This window comes from Centropristis striata, chromosome 21 (genome assembly GCF_030273125.1).
Source record: "Centropristis striata isolate RG_2023a ecotype Rhode Island chromosome 21, C.striata_1.0, whole genome shotgun sequence".
Lineage (NCBI taxonomy): Eukaryota > Metazoa > Chordata > Actinopteri > Perciformes > Serranidae > Centropristis > Centropristis striata.
In genome coordinates this window covers 14050621-14070603 of record NC_081537.1, presented here as the reverse complement: position 1 = coordinate 14070603, position 19983 = coordinate 14050621, and the positions used below count along the sequence as shown (strand labels likewise).

General features: G+C 39.0%; 1 protein-coding gene across 1 annotated transcript in view; it reads right to left on the bottom strand.

The window, feature by feature from the left end:
* Window positions 1–7393, bottom strand: part of LOC131959323 (protocadherin-15-like) — a 229577-nt gene extending 222184 nt beyond the window's left edge. Inside the window, exons 1-2 of the mRNA XM_059324483.1 lie at window positions 7284–7393; window positions 6742–6922 (exon numbers count right to left, since the gene is read on the bottom strand). The gene's annotated coding sequence lies outside the window, so the exon portion shown is untranslated. The remainder of the gene's footprint in view (window positions 1–6741; window positions 6923–7283) is intronic.
* Window positions 7394–19983: the final 12590 nt, after the last annotated feature.

Genomic DNA, 19983 nt, shown 5'->3' with positions numbered 1-19983 from the left:
CTGCTGGTCTGTCTGCTGTTGCTGGTATTTTGCAGGTAGAGAACAGTGGGCTTTTCGAGATTTTCTTTTGCTAAAAAACAGTCGTGTACAGTGATCTGGGGAGCTGCTGAATCGTCCCACAATTTTTTGCATAGCGTCGCAATTGTTTTCACACTGTCGTTTGAAAGAATGGTATAGCAAAAATATAGTATACAACTTTAGCTACTTTTAGCTCGCTTTACACACAATTGCTTTACATAATTGTATCGTTTATAACAGTATTTATACCGTAATGTAATGTTGGGTTTAGACCATGCGGTACAGTCCAACAGTACTAGGGTTCGTGCTCGACAACAGATTGTTTTATCCCATACAATGTATAACACCGAATGTGGGACGTCTCACAACAGTAAGACTAGCATGTTGTAATGCATGTTTTTTTGCCTTCCACATTGCGTTTTATTCACCAATATGAGCACAGAGCGTTCTACCATGCACAAGGGTAAACATGGTGAAGCGAATAAGGAATGATGGTATTGGTGCTGCAGGTGGAGCTGTGAAACGGAGGAAAGGTCACAGTCATCCCACAAACAAGACAGCGAGCATCAAACACAGTGTCTTGTTTCGTGAAAGTCAGTTCCAAGCAAAAGTGCTTATAACCTTTGCCAAGGAGGTCATGTTTTCAACTCAATTTGTCTCAGTTTGTCTGTCACCAGAATTATGGCAAAAACTACTGGCCAGATTTTCATGTTTAACAATGTCCCAGAGAGAAAAATGCAATATCATAAAGCAACATTTTCTTTAGAACAATATATATGGTACATGTAGTCTAAGTTCAAGAATACCACTGAAAATACACTAGAAGACACTCCCCTCCTCATCTCACTTCTTTCATCATCTACACAAGTAGCATCATTCTATAACGGCAGACACCTAATAATGCTTGTTGCTCTGTAAGAAGAGGAGAATCCTAAATCATTTGAAATTATAAACTGTTAAAGGCTATTGTTTGGATGTTAAATAAGTTACCTAAGAAATGAGTAATTCCTGGTTTGTTTTAGTGGAAAGTAGGCTCGCATGACCCGAAAAATCACATGTTTGATTTTCACCACATGTTCTTACATCTGACAGTTACTAAGTTCATAAACGCACAGAATATGTTTTTAGTTACTAAGCAGCTAGTGCTGTTCACAGAAGCCTGACTAACTCAGCAAGACATGTCTATGACAGCTTGTTGTGAGCATTAAGCCAAATGTATAACTTCCAGCACAGGTACAACAACACTGTCAGGTAAAGTTTGCGAGAAGAACTAAAAAATGATGAGTTTAGTTGAACGGAAATGACAACATTACAAGCCTTTTGTTATCTGAGAGTGTTTTCAGAAATGCGTGAAGATGAAAAATGGGTCCTACTGCCTAGGAAATGCATAGGAGTTGGGTGGTACATTTGCAACAAAAAAAACCCCTAATAAGCAGAACATGATGAGATAGAGAACATATGTATTTGATATACTGAGAGAATTGGCCAATACCTAGGAGGATAACACCGTCCACTGAAAAAAATCCAAAGCCGACAATGTGTCAGGAGAAAGAATGGTTAGCATTGCTCACATGAGTGTGGCTAATTCAATATGACATCTTTCTAATAGGTAGTTTGGCCACTGGGAGGAAGAGACCAAATACAGAGAAAGGACAGATGTCACAGGTGGGGAGTGAGTAAATGTAAATAATGCTATAATGAGGGCTTTAAAGCTTTAGTGAGTATAGAGGGATATGTTGGTGAAATAAAAGAAGACTCTGGATTCTAAATACGATTATTTGCTAGCACTGCTGATTAGGATAAAATAAAACCACCCCAAAATAAACTATTACAACAAGAACGAATCGTTAAGCCTTGCTCATAAATTATGGAGTTATTGTCTTCAAGATCAAGAGTATCACGATGCAGTGACAGCAGTCGTCTTAACACAACAGACATGTTTGATTTATGTAATGTTATGAGGAAAAGATGAATTCAAGTAATAAATGGCATCCAGGTTGATCCAGGGGAGTCGTGAATCAAAAACAGAACCAAGGTCATTGCTTTATTATGTCGTTCATTAACTTAAAATGCAAAACATAAAATTCAATGTCAACCTTTCCTAAATAAAGGTCCCATGAAATTAAAAACTTTGCCACCTTTTATGTGGATGTTTAATCAGTGAGAAAGCTGAGTTTGCAGCAGCTAAAACATATTCTTCCTGCAATCAGAATGTCATCTGACATGACAGGGAAGTCAGAACGACAGGCTAACCCCTAAATTCCACTGGATGCGTAACGGCTGCAGATCCGTCGACGGAGCCGATACGCATTCATTATAATCACTGTGTGAGATTCCACCAAATCCGAATCCGCTGCGTAGTGAGTCCGTCGTCGCACGGTCCTCCGTCAGCCCTCCAACACTTGCGCAGAGTTTCTTTTTTTGACGGACGACGGAGCACGGTGCGTCAATTCAGCACAGAGCAGATCATTCAGGGCAGGAAGTCATGCACAGACACAAAATAAAAAATCTGGTATATTTTCAAAATAAAATACCTCAGGTTCACGGCCAATCATATTTCACAACTTGAAGACGTCATGATGGGTGGGGACAGACCTGAAGTCAACAGGTTAGAGGTTTTCACTCGTCTTTTCACCCCACTGACACCATGGATGAGGAGATGTTGATTCTGGAGGTCCAAAATTATACAATTATCTCCACAAAAAGGCAGATCTACAGGACAGGACCGAGTCGATCTTCTTCTACTCCTCTGAATGGACTCAAAAACCCTTTAAATGCTTTGTGGTTCTCTTCCGGTTATATCACTTGATTACGCGTGAATACTCGAGATCTTGTGCATCCTCGGCACTCCGCTGTCCGCAACAGACGGTCGCAGACTGATCTGGTGTGTGTTGACGGACCGCGGAGATACGCAGCCGTTGCAGACAGACCCGTTTCGGAGTCGTATCGGGCCCAGTGGAATCCTGGGGTAAGTCGGCATCGATTTCACTGGCTAGCTAGTTGACGTGCTTAGATACTGTTAAAAAAAATGGCTTCTGACAGCAAAAATGGCATCTCAAAAAGTGAGGGCAGAGGATGTTGTGGAAGATAACACATTTTACAGTGTTCTAAATTACTCGGATATTCAGCCATATTTATTAGAGCCAGACTATACAGTCAAAGAAATTCAGCAATTGAGAGAGGATGTGGCTGAAGGGGAAAGGATGGTGCCGGAGGGAACCATCTGCAAACTGAGCTGCTGAGAGCAAACACCAACTGGTGGTGCCATGGCTAAAATTGGCCTCCAGTGCCTACAAAATCTTAATAATTCTGCTGATGAACGTCAATGTGGGTAAGTCCCCAAGTGCCTGTGTGTGCATTGCATGGAAGTTTAACACCTGACTTGGACAGAGGTGTGCTGGAGACCTTCTTTAGGATCCTAAAGATAAACAGAAAAAGAAAAAGAAGACCAACAGGGCCAGAGGGCAGATGATGACGAACAATTGGGTTAAGTTGTCTCTTAGAAAATGTTAATGAATCAAGGTTTGGCTTTTATTGTGAAAGGTTAAAATTAAGATGTGAAGCTGTAATGCCCTACTGTTGACAGTGTGGAAAATAACAGAGGTGCTACCTTCTTGGTTCATGCTGGTTAGGACTACAGAGTATTTTATTACCTGCATACATATCGGCGAAACTCATTGAGTCGGATACACTACGTTCTGCTGGGCATTGGTGACTTGTGTGCAATGCATCCTGGTACATGTACACTGCAAATTATTTGTTTCTTACGGAGATTAAAAATAAAATAAAAAGTTAAATAATTTATCTTGTTTTAAGAGTTCTTTTCTTTCATAACTTTAAGTGTTCAACAAACTTATTTCTAAATTGAACTATCTTAATTCAAGAAATCTTGTCAAGTGAAACTATCTGTCCATGCAGCAAGATAATTTCCCTCAGGTTTAGTGTTTTTATCTTGTTTTTAGGCACCCCTTTTTGCAGTGTAGAAATTGCCGGCATGGCTCTGCAAGCAGATTTCAGCTTTCTCATTCAGTACAGCATGCACTTATTGTTTCAGTGGACATTTACCATCAATGCTGATTACACATCAAAATAAAAGTTGGCAATTTTTTTCCATTAAGGTGTTTGAAGGCTATTCATTGTGAAAAAATATGAATAACGCCCATGGCCATCCAGGCACAACTTCCTATTTCAAAAATACAAATTTGCCAGCTCAAACACTCTCCAGACCAACACCATGTCGGTCAAACTATTTCAACAATGAGGCGTTTACTGAATCAGTGGGGAGTTTTTAGTTCTTCTTAACATTTAACCCAAACGGTATGGTTGAGGTGTTAGACAACTGCCAGAGGTGGGAAAAGGGATATTTGAATGTGTACATTTGTCAGAGCCGCCTCAGGTGATTGTAATGGAATCTGAGAGCTCTAGCTGCCTCGCCAAGCTCTGTGGAAACCAGGCTAGTCAGTGAGCTCTGGCCCTGTTTGGCCCCAGTGAGAAAACATCACAACAACTCCAGTCTCACTACTTTTTCTGTGGTAAAGGGAAAATCAGGCTGCACAGCCTATAGGCCTATTTAAAAAACGTCATTGGTGCAGCACTGCTTTAACATAAAAAGCTACCATCAAATTATCTCATTTCAACAATGAAAACATTTGAATTTATGTTTCTATGAAATTCATTTCATGTATCTATGAAATACATCTTGGTAGCATTTGCTATGTTTTGTATTGATTTTCTAAAACTCAAGTACTTGACACTTTAATGCATGTTTAATAGCTTGGGTTAGTCTCATGGTCAGGAAAATAAAATGTTAACTGTGAAGCCACAAGGACGCGCAATCTTAAATGCACTCCGATGCTCTTACAGTGTTACAAATCGTGTATTGATTTCAAAATAAAAGCATTTAAGAGTGGTGTGATTAAAGCAGGGGCTCCTTACTGTGATTATCTTATTGGGATATCATTTAATTAATAGATCACTAAAATAAAAGCCAATTGGGGTTTGGCTCTTCAGGACTCAGATTGAGAACATTTAAGAAGTTATTTAACCAATTTTCTTAAATATTCATTTAGTAAAACATTAATAATACTTCTCCAGGATCAGGTAGAAGCAAAGTAAGAATGGGGCTTTCTCTCAATACCTGTCTTCAGCACTTATAACTAACTAACCAAATAAATGAATCACACATCACTCAACAGACAATCTCCCATTCAGAAGGCAAGGACTTAGCAGCAGTTATTTAAATCGAAGTCTTGGTGCCTCTGTCATCCAGCGTGACTAACAGGATTTGACATGGTGACGAGCGGACGGGTCCCAGGTTCACGAAACACATTCTGTCTGTCTGACCCCTCTTCACACATACACACGCACGCCAACGTGCACAACACCACACACACACACAGAATCCCACCCACCCCCACACACACAGGTAGAAAGACACATAATCCGACGGGTATTGGACAACTCAAATGCAGTCTGCTTCATCATAAAACACACACACACACACACACACACACACACACACACACACAGTAGCAGCATTTAGTCAGTGCCTGGTGTTTAGCACTAATTAGAGCAGCTCTACCTGTGTGTACAAGCCACTTTCTCACATGACTGAGCAAAGCTTCATATTATATAAGGGGCTCATATGTTGAGCAGGTCAAAAATGACAAGAAAGATGTTTTAAAAGCATCAGAATCATCAAAAACAGCACCAACTTTGACCTGTTACGCCTACTTACACCCCCCTAACCCTGTCACCTTTGACTTTCTCCCCTCACTATCTGCTCTCTATTCAGGAGGCGACAGCTTGCCCCTAATTTAAGGTAATCGGATGACTCCCTCTCTCTCTTTTTAATCCGAGACACACAGGCTGCTGTGAGGTAACCTGCCTGTGACGGGACCACTGAGACAGACCACATATACTGTTACTGTAGCAGCTCATAAGCGCTTCCACTGTCTACTTGTTGAAAACATACCACACTCTCTGCATTTCGAAGGAGATAATAGATCAATTACAAGAGTGTGTGTGTGTGTGTGTGTGTGTGTGTGTGTGTGTGCTGAGGGGGTAAATTGCTGCTCAGTTACAACGCAAGACATATTTCACATATGATGGATTTTTACCAGCAAGAAATGCAACAGTTAATGCACCTTAATATCCCATGAAAGATTCAATATCAGCTACAGGGCATAGTGCAGCCTTTATCATTATGATCACTGTCCATCAGTGATAAACAATAGGCTGCAGGAGATGTGAGATAAATTAAGGCAGCGTGTTGCATATAAATGTGCTGAGTTGTTGTCAGTGTAGTAAACTAGCTACACTGATAATCCTCCTCAGCCTGTTTCAGCACCGCGGACAGAGAATTCTCTCCAGTGAAACAGAAGGAAGAAGCACAAACTGTTCAAAACTACTGTAGTTAGACTGTAATGTAGGAAAGAGTTTTAAAAGCATGTGTCAGCAGCTGCAGCCTATCATCATGTCGTTATATGGGTGTTTTAGCAACACCTGCAAACTTAATTTCGAAGAAAAAAAGCAAAGGGGTATGAAATGCAGCCCTATAATGTTAGGGAGTATTAAAAGGAGTAAAGGGTTTATATAAGTACGAGGAGATAAAATAATGCAATAAAACGGGCGCCTTTAGGTCAGTGAACTCACCACAGGCATACTATAAGTCACGCTAGAGATGTTTCATTAAAGAATACAGGTCCACATTGTACCACTTACCGCGTTATCCTCGTTGAAGCCATATGTTTAACGTACAAATCTACTTTTCCACACACTGTTGCCGTCTCTGGGCCGCGGTAAGACACAGCCCGAGGAGAAAATCCAGGAAATAACATCCACACAACTCATCCACCCGACTCCACTTTTTTTTAAGGGAGGGAAAAAATACCGCTGTCCGCGCCTTCAAGACGAGAAGAAAAATGAGTTTATTTTCAAGTCATACACACATTTAAAGAAAAATAAAGGATAGTGGCCTTTGTGCGGTGAAAAATAGTCCCCTTCTGCCCTTGTCTTTTAGTTTAAGTCTCCAATGTGGGACTTAGAAGGTAACTATGAGCTCCGTAGGAGAGAGGCAAGGTAACAGTATATCTCCTCTAGTATTCCCCCTTGCGATCTCAACCAGAGAGAGAGACAGAGAGAGGGAGGGAGGGAGGGAGGGGGAGAGAGACCTAACGACATTAGCTGGAGAGAGAGAGAGGAAGAGAGAGAGGCGATGCGGAGTTAGAAAGGGAGGTTTTGTCGAAAGCCAGCCGTGCATTTACCGCAGAAGCAGGAAGCAGCGGCAGAGATCGGTGCACCGCCGTAATCTAATTACGTCCCCGGCAAAAAGCGCACGGATTACCGGGTGGTAGCTGTGCTCTGTCCCCGCTCTGCTCTGGTCTCTGCGCCCCATGGCGGAGAGGGAAGTATAGGAGCACTGTCTCATCAAATGTTAACTCGTCACTATCCGCTCACACGAAAACAAAAAAAAAAGTTAGTGCCATCAAAGACTAAAGATCTTCACCTACTCTACCATCCTTCAAGTTAGTGACAGCTTTTCTTTTCTTTGCTGAAAAGCTCAGAAGGTTTAATCCAAAAAAGGAAGAAAAAAGCAGAAATTAACTCATTATCATATCGTCACACTGTTAAAATAATCACCTAAGTCATTTTTTGTCAAAATTGTTTTTGTTGTTGTTGCCTAAATCATCTCCTCATGACGCCAGCCACCTATGGTAAAATCGCCTACATCCTCAGTTGATCAGATCATGTGATTTTACCCCTTTAAGATAATGACCTATGTCAAGTGTGTGACTTAAGCGGATTTATTATGCCTAAGTCAAAATAAAATGTGACTTAGGCAATTTTTTTGCCTTTGTGACTTAAGCAAGATATGGTAACACTATATGTTGAAGGTGTCTATATAAGAGTGACATGAGCGTGTCATAAACATGACATGGGATGTGTCATGAACATTAATCACACTTTATAGTAACATTAATGCTCATGATACTTGTCATGTTTCTGACAGGCTTGTGTGACTCTTATGTAGACACCTTCAAAATAAAGTGTTATCATATCTTGCTTAAGTCACAAAGGCATGTTCAAAAAATTGCCTAAGTCATTTATTTCTCTTAAGTTACATAATTTACACACAGTGTTATTACTATGCCAATAGCCATCCTTTGTTCCTTCGCTTTTGAGTGAAATGATCAATAAATGTCATATGTTACACTTTTGATGAAGTTTTTTGTGTTTCCTGCAAAACTTGAAAAAATTAGTTAGGCGATTATTTTAACAGGGTGACGTTGCTACAGGTGCACCATGCATGAGCAAAAGGGTGGACCTTGCAGTATGTTGGACCACCAGGAGAGATTGAGATGTTCGTAAAGAGATGATAAAGTGGTGTTAGAGACTTGGACATAATACTTAGATCGAAAGCAGACAGACATACAGCAGCCTTAACTGCTGCTGTATGTCTATTCCACCATCAAAGTTACTGCAAGGTATATATCCAAGATAAGTCTCCCATCAGACCCTTTTTCCAGCATGTCTCTTCAACAGTAGCCAGATATACATTTCATTATATTAAAAAGTGAACATATAACTGTGACTGTAAGGTAAATGTAAAAATACACTACAATAAATACAACATTTAACACGTAATTTGAGTAAAAGCACATATGTACCAACAGCAAATCAATACAGTTTTTAATTTTTTCACATGAAATTGTACAAAATTAAATTTCTAGTGAACTGCATCATGCAGAGCAGGGTGTGTGTGCATGCAGAGTTTCAGAGTGTGTATTATAATAGGTGTCTCCAGGACCGCATTTTGCCACTATGACACACACACACAGATTGTTGACGTGAAAACGATACCAACCACACACTGTTACAGCTTGTAACTATTACAATCACACACTGTGGAAATAGCAGTTTAGTTGAATGATGTGGAACTAAACATATCCACGTCACAGGCTGTTGGGTCATCATGTTTATGGTAATCCATCGTATGTCATTTGACAATCATTCAATATGTTCTGTGTAAAATCTTACCCAGCTGTGAAATACATTTTGTGGAATTAAGTGACTCCAGAAAATTGAGCTTTATAGGTTCAACGTGCTTCAAAATTGCACTTTAAAAAGTTGTCTTTTTTCATTCAATAGATTCATTTTCATTGTTAAAACCTGCTGCCTAGATTACAAACAATGCAACTTTACTGCTGACAGTTTGGTCATAGATTCAGGTGTGTTATGCTGGTAGCAGCTAATGTTGCGTCGAGTTGCTAGCCTTGAGCTGAGATCAGGAGCGGACTACAGAGACCTGAAGATTTTATTTTATTTTCAAACTTTTACTTTTGAGCATCAACTGATGCTGACTGGTGAAGTAAAAGCATGTTGAGTGCCCCTCCAAAGCATGCAGGATGTACAACCATTCATAATTTAAAACCCCAATTCACCAAAGATTGCATGTCAGTAAGAACACCACACAGAATATCAGAAGTGAAACAACAAACATATGATACTACATCAATTCTTATTAACTGCAGCTTTTCCTTTTGACTAATCATTCTAATTAAAAGTAGCATAACTCCCTTAATGGTAGCTTGTACAAAAATGTTCCCACAAATAATTGTAAAGTTGTAATGAATCTATTGGCACAGAGGGTGATGCAGAATACTCACCAGCTAAGGAAGTGTCGCAGTCGGCATCTTTTAAAATAATTACTTTGTATAAGTAGATTTAAGGAGCAAAACTGAACTCCCGCAAAGACTCAGTAAAAAGTTGATTATACATTGTCAGTGTGGATTAATGAATCTCTAAAGTCTCTGTTGAAAACTTTTGTGTAATCCTGCTCTGGAGCTCTCACTATGTTTATATTGTAAAGATTTCTCTCAGCCTGCTGATCTGTTCACTGTTTGTTTTGAAAGGAGATTACTTTCCAGGCAATTGCAAAGGGTTATTTATTTTGTGAGTCATTGTACTTCACCCCCAAACTACATATTGGCACTTAAAAAAAGAAAATATATCAGCATAGCAGTAGAAATAGGCTATGAGAAGACGACAACAATAAACATTGACTTAATTTATTTTGTGTATACTCTGTTAGCCTCTTTGGGCAGATAAGTACAGTAAATTAAAGGGAAAAGATCTAAAATTGAGTAAACCTTTGCCCAGTTTGCTCTGAATCAAGTCATCCACCTTTACTTCTGCATATATTTGGCTGTATTGCTAAAATAATCAAAAGGTTCCACGAGTTGTAGTTTATTGCTGGTCGTGCTTTAGAGTATGTCTAAGTAAAAATACAATATTGTTGCAACAAAGCTGCATTCCAAATTGCACACTTTCTCTTCTTACTTTTTGTAAAGCAGCTGCCTTTACAAAGTACATACTTTTTTGTGCAGTATGCATATAACTGGGACAAACTACTTTGTCATAACATTACGCCGTGAACTTTGACTCAATTGGTCACTTATGCTGCGCAAAGGATTGTGGGTCATAATAGCCAGAAAAGTACTTTTGGCTTACTGCAATCAAATTGCATTTGCATTGGAACATACTAAATCTTTTTTCTGGCATACTAACTAGTATGGGTATTGGAATGGACCCAAAGATACCTAATGTCATCTGCAAATCTTTTATTTTCTTTTTTTTGCCAAAAATATTCTTCTCATTATTAGCATGAGAAATCCCCAGCATTAAAAAGTGATGCACAATCCCAGAGTGCTTTGCAGATGTAATGGAGCAGACTACTGTGGCTATAATAAAGCAGCTCAACCACAATTAGTTGTCATTCAGGGCTTTATCTTCTGCTAATAAAATATGTGATAGGACGAGTGATAGCTTTAAGACTGCCATCTGCTCCGTGGTATTACAATGCATTTAGTAATCACTTTCATTATTTTGTAATTTAATGGCAAAGTTCAGATATTATGATGGATGAAGCCAGATCGGTTTGTGCTCCTGTATGACTCAACATGCCTGTCTGTTTATCTGCTCTGTGGGATTACAGTATAGTTACTGTATGTGGTGCCCAATGCAGCAATAACCGCAGCAGCTACATCTACTGTACAGTGATTTCTAAATGAAATGTCCCTGTTGGTTTCACATTGATCTGGTCAACCATAACAGTTACAGACTAACTCGAATTTCAAATCTGATTACACAGTCAAAGGATTGAAATTACTACCAGTAAAAGGGGTTTGCAGGCAGAGGGCCAGGCCAATTATAGTCCCTATACCACTGTGATCTTACTTGTGTGTCCATCTGCTCTGCTCTGCTCTGCGGGATTACACCAAATCCTATTGAGCTCAGGGAATGGCAGCCAAGATCAGTAGGCCTGAACTAATCATGACAAACCACCAGTACAAGAGAGGTTTGTCTTTTCCAACAAAGCAGAAGATGGATAAAAAAGGAATTATCATTCACTGATTATTAATGCTCATCTGAGTTCGTACAATTAATCCTAGATGGCATACTGAATATCTGATAATGCCATTATGTAAAATAAAAAGTGGTGCAGAGTGAGGTGCAAAGCCTGACAGTCTGCTGGTTCAAGGTACCATCGCATTACTGAGGATACACTATTTATTTCATAATACTATTGATCCATAAAGGAAAAATTATCTTTCCGCTTGCTTGACTCCATGGGAAGTAGAGACACTGCAGTGCAGAAGTCGGTCACACAAGCAGGTAGAAAACATTTTCATATAAACAGCTGCCTTTTAACCACGGCTTGTTTTAATCCACATATATGCACTGAGAACCCCCTCCTCTGTTACCCTCGTTCTCTTCTCCATGTGGACTAAAATGTGACATGACAGTAATTTAAGAGGTGAACATTCTTTCTTTCAAAGTCTTAGTCATGCCAGTGTAAAAAAGGATAATAAATGAGTTATCTTTAGTTGGGGTTGTTGGTGGGTGGGGAAACACACATTAGAACTTCGGTTCTCGCCATAGACTCTAGAAAAGAATTAGACATAGCTTCCAAGTCTGAAAAGAGAACCAATGTGGTAGTACCCTAAACATATATTTTCTCCACTGGCCAGCAGGGGTCGACTCCACGGTTTGCAAAAAAGGACGGTTGTACAGAAGTCTATACCAAATAACTTGATTTATTATCTCTGTAAAATGTTTTTCTAAGGAAATGGTCTTAGTTTCAAGTTTCAATTCTTCATCATTTCGTAAATAAGACGATAAAGCAGTATGTTTTAGGTTGTTGCCACTTTATGATTGACAAGGTGCCACAGTGACCTTTTCAATCGAGATAGTTGTTAATAGTGTTCCTTTTTTCTAAGAAATACATTTGGTTTCATGCCAATTTTAGCCAGTGAAAAATAGCATCTCAATTAATATGACAGTTTTTTTGGAATTTCTGATGCGCCCTGCTCACCAAGGGCTAGCTTTAGCTGGAGACTTAGCGTTTAGCTATGTGGAACCTGGCCACATTGTACTGGTAACCTTTTAAACCACAAAACTCTCAGAAAACTGAGTCCACATATGGTCACTTCTGCCTCCAAAAGACAAAATGTTAAACTTGTGGTTTCAAACCGGTCGTCAATAAACCAACGGGTGACCTCACTATTTCTTACATACACTTCTTTTATGGTTGCAGCCAACTGTCAGGTTCAAGCGGATGGGCAGAAATGATGTCATTACGCCTTGATGCAACAGATGCTTTATCTGATGTATCAGTTTTTTTCTGTTTTGCAAGAGAAAAGACTTCAAGGATGAGAAGAACTGGTTGGTTTTGTGTAGTACAACAGGATAATCCATTCATTTCTGTTCCAGTGTAGCTGCTTCCCAAAGCTTTTCTAAGGGAACTTTTGGGACTGACTTCCATGCGGTATATGAGCTAGTCCCTAACGAGGCTAAATCTGTGTCAATCAACAAAAACAAATCTTGCCATTTCTGCCAAAGCAACAGGCTGATTTTTAATTAAAGAAACTAAAGATACAAAATTCCTGTGCCAAGTTCTTGTTAACTTTTATCGAGAAGAAATTGGGAAGCATTCTGACGGAGAAAATAACACCAAAGGACTGGAAGGCTATACAGTGGGGAATTAAAAGCGCCCAGAGCATCATTGGTACCCAACTAGTGAGCGTCAGTGATATTGGTGAGATGTGGTGCCTGCGTAGAGCCCAAAAGACAACATTCACCACAGCCACAGCCTGTTCACCCTGCTGCCATTTGGCAAGCAATTCAGACGTCTCCGCTGCCACCAGACTACAGAGCAGCTTCTTTCCTCAGGCTTCCTCCACTGCACGACCTGAACAGCATCCCCTGCATACCACCCTAATTATATGATTCTTCACATTAATCCCAGCTCTACATGTTCTAGACAGTAGCATCTAGGTTGCATAGAAACTAACACTAAACTATTCTGTTAGGTCGGTCTTCTAATGCACATTTCATTACCGTTGCACTACTCTTGTGCATTAACCTATTTTCAATGCCTGAATATTAGAAATGTAACAAGAACAGGTATCAGCACATACGTCTTATAATATGTATTCTGTTTGATAACAGACACACCAAGGGTTTCGTTCATTAGTGAAATCAAACCAAGAGTGAGAGCAGCAGACACACTGAGACACTTACACACAGAAAGTAAGATTTGAAAACAGAAAATGAAAAAAAGGAACAGCAACATGAAAGAAAACATTATATTTATTCTGTTGGCCATCGTTAAATCCGTCTCGTGCTGGAGCCATTCCTTGTGCATTTGGTAGAGCAGATGTTAATAGCTTAACAGGGCTAGGCAGTAAGTGTTTAATTAGGTCTGGGAAAAAATGATTTATTCAACACATCTGGGCCCATGAAATAACACTCTCTGGACTCTGTCCTTTATGAGTCTCGAGCTGGATTCCCTCCCAAGCCTGAAAATATAACTGCCTAGTGTAGCTTGAGCGTTCAGTCTTGACAAGCCGAATCCCTTATAAACACTGTCTGTGTCCTGTAGTGATGGCATATCTCCTGAAGGGAGCGGAGAACAACTGCACCTAGTGGGAGGAGAGGCACGGTAGGGGGTGTGTCAGTGACGATCAAGCAGTGCAGTACAGTTTTAGTGTCGAGGATTACTGGGATTTGTGCATGTCGCCTGCCTGCTCAGACCACATCAAAGCCACATGGTGCTCGGTGCAGTTCTGCTCTGTCCTTTTTAAGGATGATAGCTTTGACTTTGATATTTCCCTCAGGCGGGAGAAAAGAAGACATGTTTTCTTCTCACAATATGCATGTGTGGCTGTGGTGAGTGACCACTTAGCCACAATGATGCAGGAGTGTGGGTGCTTTATGCAGTACACATGCTGTAGTAGGGGTGGGCAATATGGCCCTAAATGAATATCACGATATTTCAGGGTAATTTTGCGATAAAGATATTCTTGACAATATTACAAAATACTGAAAATGATATAGAAAATATGTTTTTTTTTTTAGTCGTTCAACAAAATAAAAATCAATCACAAATCTACAATGTAGTGTAAATTGCAAATCTCAACAGTTGCCAAACACAAAAAAAATTCTCTTGACTTTTGAGTATTAGCAAATATTTAAAAATAATAACCATCTTGGGGGTCCGGGGGCATGCCCCCCCTGGAGAAAATTTTGTAAATTTTTAAGTAAAATGCATTAATATCGTCCACTTTGAAAGCTGAATGTGAGCAATCACCTCACATAACATTTTCACAGTCAACAGGGCTTTCCACTAGGAAGGTCTAGGTAATTAATGGGAAATCCCTACACCACTATGTCAAGAAGTAGGAATGTTGCCAATATCATGATATGCATTTTTTTACTCATAAAAATAATATACCGGTATAATCGTGAACGATACTATATGGCACACCCCTATGCTGTATATGACTTGATGCATACAACTTTAAATTGCTTGCCACATAGGGGACAGAAAGACCTTGTGTCTAAATTAATTTAAAATGTCATGTCTTTGCACCTGCAGCACAAGGACATCAGTTTTTTGGCAGATCTGTTCTGGGCTTTTCTTTTCACCATAAAATTGTCATACTGTCATACTGCCATGGCACACACTGTGTTGTTTTGGAAGGAAGGGAAAACAGGTAACTTGCTCAGCTGTGGCTTGTGCCAGCTGCTACACACCTACCGATAATTTGTTTCTATCCACAGTAGTGCAGTTGCACCGTGGGATCTGGCCAAAAAAAATGCCCACAAGACAGTCCCCAGCTTGATCTGTGTGCTGCTTTTCTGGCCATCATTGTGTTTCAGTACAGAAAAGAAAAAAAGAAAGGATTATTAATCGTGAATAACATCATAACTCCACTGCTGGCAAACACATTATCTGCCTTTGGCTGCATATTTGTGCTGCATTATATTTGCACCTTGCCACGCTGCACCTTCAGGATAACAATATTATTTTTCCACTTGGTTAAGCCAGTCTGCACTCCCTCTACTCAATCTGGTGAGCCATTTTCATCATGCACGACTGTGATTGGCACAGCTGTTTATTAAAAGTTATGAGATGAGGAATGTGACTGAGATAATGATTAATTACTACACCCTTCCAATTTATATTGCACTCCAATAATCCATTATCATATCTGCTATGAATGATGGTCAAATCTACAAAGGTAGGACACAGTTTCAGGGAGATATTTCTGTTTCTAGGCTCAACCGCTCCACAGCTTTATTTGCTATTTCTCTTAATGACGAGTTGATAAAAAAATCTACATCTTTGACCGAATGGCTGTAATATAACATACATGGTCAATGCAAAGGCACAAAGACATTTGTTGATTTAAAAAAAAAAATTGAGTTAAACATTTGTGCAATACTGTGTCATGAAAATCAGTGTTGAGATTCTCCTGCATAGCATTAGCCCAGTGGCTCTGATGGCAATTCAGAAAACAGGCATTTTTTAAAGTCCTCTGCTTGTCCTTTGGCGGACAAAGCATGAATTCAGACTTTTTACCAAACGGCATCATGATGTAGTTATTTCAGCATACTTTAGTTCAGTTTATTACATTAAATCACAAACAAAACTGTTTATTCTGGGTTCATTCCATTTATCGACATCAGCATGTAGTTTATGGAGAAGGCAGTGAAATTCCCCAAGCTGTGTGCCCTTCAGATGATGTCATGAACCCAGACATGACGTTTTCCAAAATTTCTGGGACGTACACAGCAGGTACAAAGCAGTAACAGCGTATTTGGGTCACGGTTGATGACATAAATTGGTCGAAAGACACATTGTTGGTATCTTTAAAGGTGCGACATGTGCAAGTAAACACAATGGATCAAAGGTCAAAGTCATGCAAGAATGCAAGCCGAAATTGTCTTCATGTTTGTTCAGACCTTAACAACTCAGAGTAATAACCAATTAGTGGTATAGTTTTGCTGAAATTTAAAGGAAAAGAAGCAAGATACATAATATCTAAAAAGTTATTTTGACACTGCAGTGATGAATTATTACCACCAACTGAGTTGTTTCCATTTCATTGAAACTAAATAGGTATCATAATTAAAAGGAATGAAAAACACAAAATTAGCAATCCTCTACTAGTGTCCCTGTGACAACATTAATAACTTAATGGAAAATAACTTAATTAGGAAAACCGGGGAGGGGAATGTTGTTGCCTTCATTGATACAAATGTTATGTCGGCTATCATGTATGTATATGATGGGTGAAATACAAGAAAATATGCATAACAATAACTGTGAAAGCAAGACAAAGTTTAAAATACCACTGATGTGAAGCACAGGGTTTTCTAGTGGCTGGATGGACAACTATCAACTATAATAAAACCTGTTGATACTCAAGTGATTTAAAGTGTCCTCCGCTAAAAAAAGGAACACTCACTCCCCAGCATGTCAGCTAGGTCTTCATCCCTGATAAAACAAAAGTAAGCTAACTCCAACTTCAACAAAGAGCTGGCTCTCTTCTCCTCTGGAGAAAAGTTAGCCCAAATAATAGATTTACAAACACCACTGTAGATGTTAGCCTCAGGCTAACTGTTAAAAATGTACTTTTCACCCTGTATATTGCAGGGCTATAAATACTATATTCATTTAGGGTCTTATCCAAGATGAAACAAAGTAGCACATTGTTAAGTAAGCTAATGTTAACTTGAACCAAGAGCTGGGTCTCTTGTCCTCTGGGGAAAAGTTAGGCCAAACACTACAGATTTACCAACACCACTGTAAATGTTAGTCTCGGGCTAGCTGTTAAAAATGTGAGCATGAGGCTGCATTGGGACACATATGTGCAGAGCTATAAATACTGTAATCACATAGAGTTTTATCCTTGAAAAAACAAAGGGTTGCACATTCTTAAGTAATCTAACGCTAGCCGAGAGCTGGCTCTCATACCCTCTGTAAAAAAGTTTGCCTAAACAATACAGATTTAATAGCAGTGCTGAAGATGTTAGCCCTCAGACTAACTGTTAAAGTACGAGCTGAGGCTGTGATGGCTTTTGGGACACTTTTCAGCCTGAATCGCAGGGCTATAAATACTCAATTCATTTGGGTCTTTATCCTTGATAAAAACAAAAGGTAGCACATTCTTTATTAAGCTAACGCTAACTTTACCCAAGAGCTGTCCTCCCTTCTCCTCTGGAGGAAAGTTAGCTCAAACAATACAGATTTAACAGTTCTACTGTAGACACTTGCCCTCAGGCTCAGCTCAACTGTAGAAGTGTGAGCATGAAGCTGCACTGACCTTCGGGACGTCACTCTTGGCCTGCAGGGCTGTGAATACTGCAATATCAGGAAATACATTTTGAAAATATAATGGATGTTTCAAACAGCAGAATTAAAGCTGTAATTATATGTCTATTTATTAGGAAGTATGACAATTGGTTCACATTGCCCTGGGTAAGAGATATACAAACAATTTCCTCTTATTTTTGTTTGCATCCACGATTTGTTTGTTTGGATCTTGTTAGTACGTATTGGTTTCTGGGATTCACCAATGTTTTCTTATTTTTGCTCTTCTCTCAGGTAAGAAAAACGTTTATGTGGTCAAGTGGTTAAGTGCACTTTAACCAAGAAAGGGGGAAAAAAATCTTGTTTTCACAGTCCATAAATTGTTTGTCCAACGCAAGAAAAACTAAATTTTAAATGAAACGTAATAAAAAAAAATATTTAAAAAAAAAAACATGTCATATTATTTATATCCATGTGTACTGTAGTCTATTCTATTTATATATTAGAAATATATTGCATGTTTTATAATTGTGTTGTTTGTGTATGTTTTATTTATATATATTCTTTTATTTTCCTGCAACACCAGTACTTTGTTTAAGTTTATTCAACAGTACCTCTTGCACTTATACAGTGTTTAGGAGGAGTTATGCTAAAAAAAAATTAAAAAAATTATAACCAAGTGGGGATTCATCAGTCAGTACCCCTGGTTCAGAGCCGATCTAGATAGTTAAAACATTTTTGCTGTATCTGTAGTGGACTCTTATTTTTACCAATAACAGGAAATTAAGAGAAAATGTAAAAGGATGTCTCTGCATGAGACCCGATGTATTGCACTTCATGTGAAGCCTTCAACATGTGAATAGAAAATCATATCTGAAATATCACCAATAAAAGTGGAATCCATGTACAGTAGCCTAACCAGCAGTCAAAAGTTATAAAGTGCAGGGGAGTGTTTCCTCAAGGCCTTACAGTCAAAGAGAGCCATCCTGCTGAGAGCAGCTGCCATCCACACTGAAAGATATTCATAGATATTGGCTCCACTGCACTCAGTGTGAAATACATGGTCTAAATGCTGTTTCAGAAGAACCATGTTGGTGCAGCTTTCAACGGAAACTGAGGTTTAAATACTGTCATAGAGAATTATTTCACTATCAATTTCAGCTTTAAATTCAGTTACAAACAATTTCATTAGTATTGGTTTCAGGGGCCAGCTTGAGTCATGTGGTCTAAATGCTGATTCAGGGGCATTTCCATCCCACCAATTAAAGATGTGCAGGGGGAAACACTGATTCTGCACCAAATAAAGCCTGGAGGAAAGCCAGGGCTGATTTATGATCCACATTTCTTCTCTAACAAGACCAGACAGTCATAGCAGAGACCCGCTGCTGTTTACAATGTAAACTGAACATATCATATTCATATTTTTCTGTGTGTGTGTGCATGTACTTGCATCAATGTGTGTCTGTAAATTGGGTTCTGATTGCTTTACACTGATGCCAAACCTATTCGCCATTCACATTTCATATGGTGTGCACAGTATATACAGAGCGGTTATATTTCAGATTCAGTTCAGGTGAACTATGATTGCACTCTTGTTGGCACATAATTAGAACTCCCAAAAGCCACACGCATAGACTAAAACAGACGCTCTGAAAAAAGGGCTGAGGTAAAGTAAATCAAAAAGCCCAGAATGGTTGGTTCACATTAAAGGCACAAGCTATTATATTCCCATTGCAATCTTCTGTTGTTATAGGCTTATTATAGCTGTATATATCTGAACATAGAAATAAAACAGGCCAGTAAGTATAAGTCAAATATAAATCTACACTTTGTATGGACAGGATATCAGTTTTTACGTCAGCTAAGGAGGTTATGTTTTTGGTGCAGCTTGTCTGTTTAATTGTAGAAAAACATAGAAAAACTACTCGCTGGATTATATTTAAACTTGTTTGAAAGGTTTAGCAACCCATTACATTTTGGAGCAGATCTGACTTACGGGGCAGTAACACACATTCATTTTCACTTTTGTTAAAATTGTAAAATATGGCATTTGTGCTGTAATGGTTTGGTGTTGGAGTAAATGGAAAAAATAGGTTCCTAATGATATGTAATGGCTCACCTGATCCATTTCTTTTGCACTTTTTTGTCATGCAAATACTGAAAATAGCAATCAAACATTAAATAAAAAAATGTTTTGTAGCATCTAAGTGCGATTCTAGTTTCATATTTATATTGTTCCATGAATCATCTTTTAAACTGTTATTTCCCCAAACAAACTCGAAAACAAGTATTTCATTTCAGCA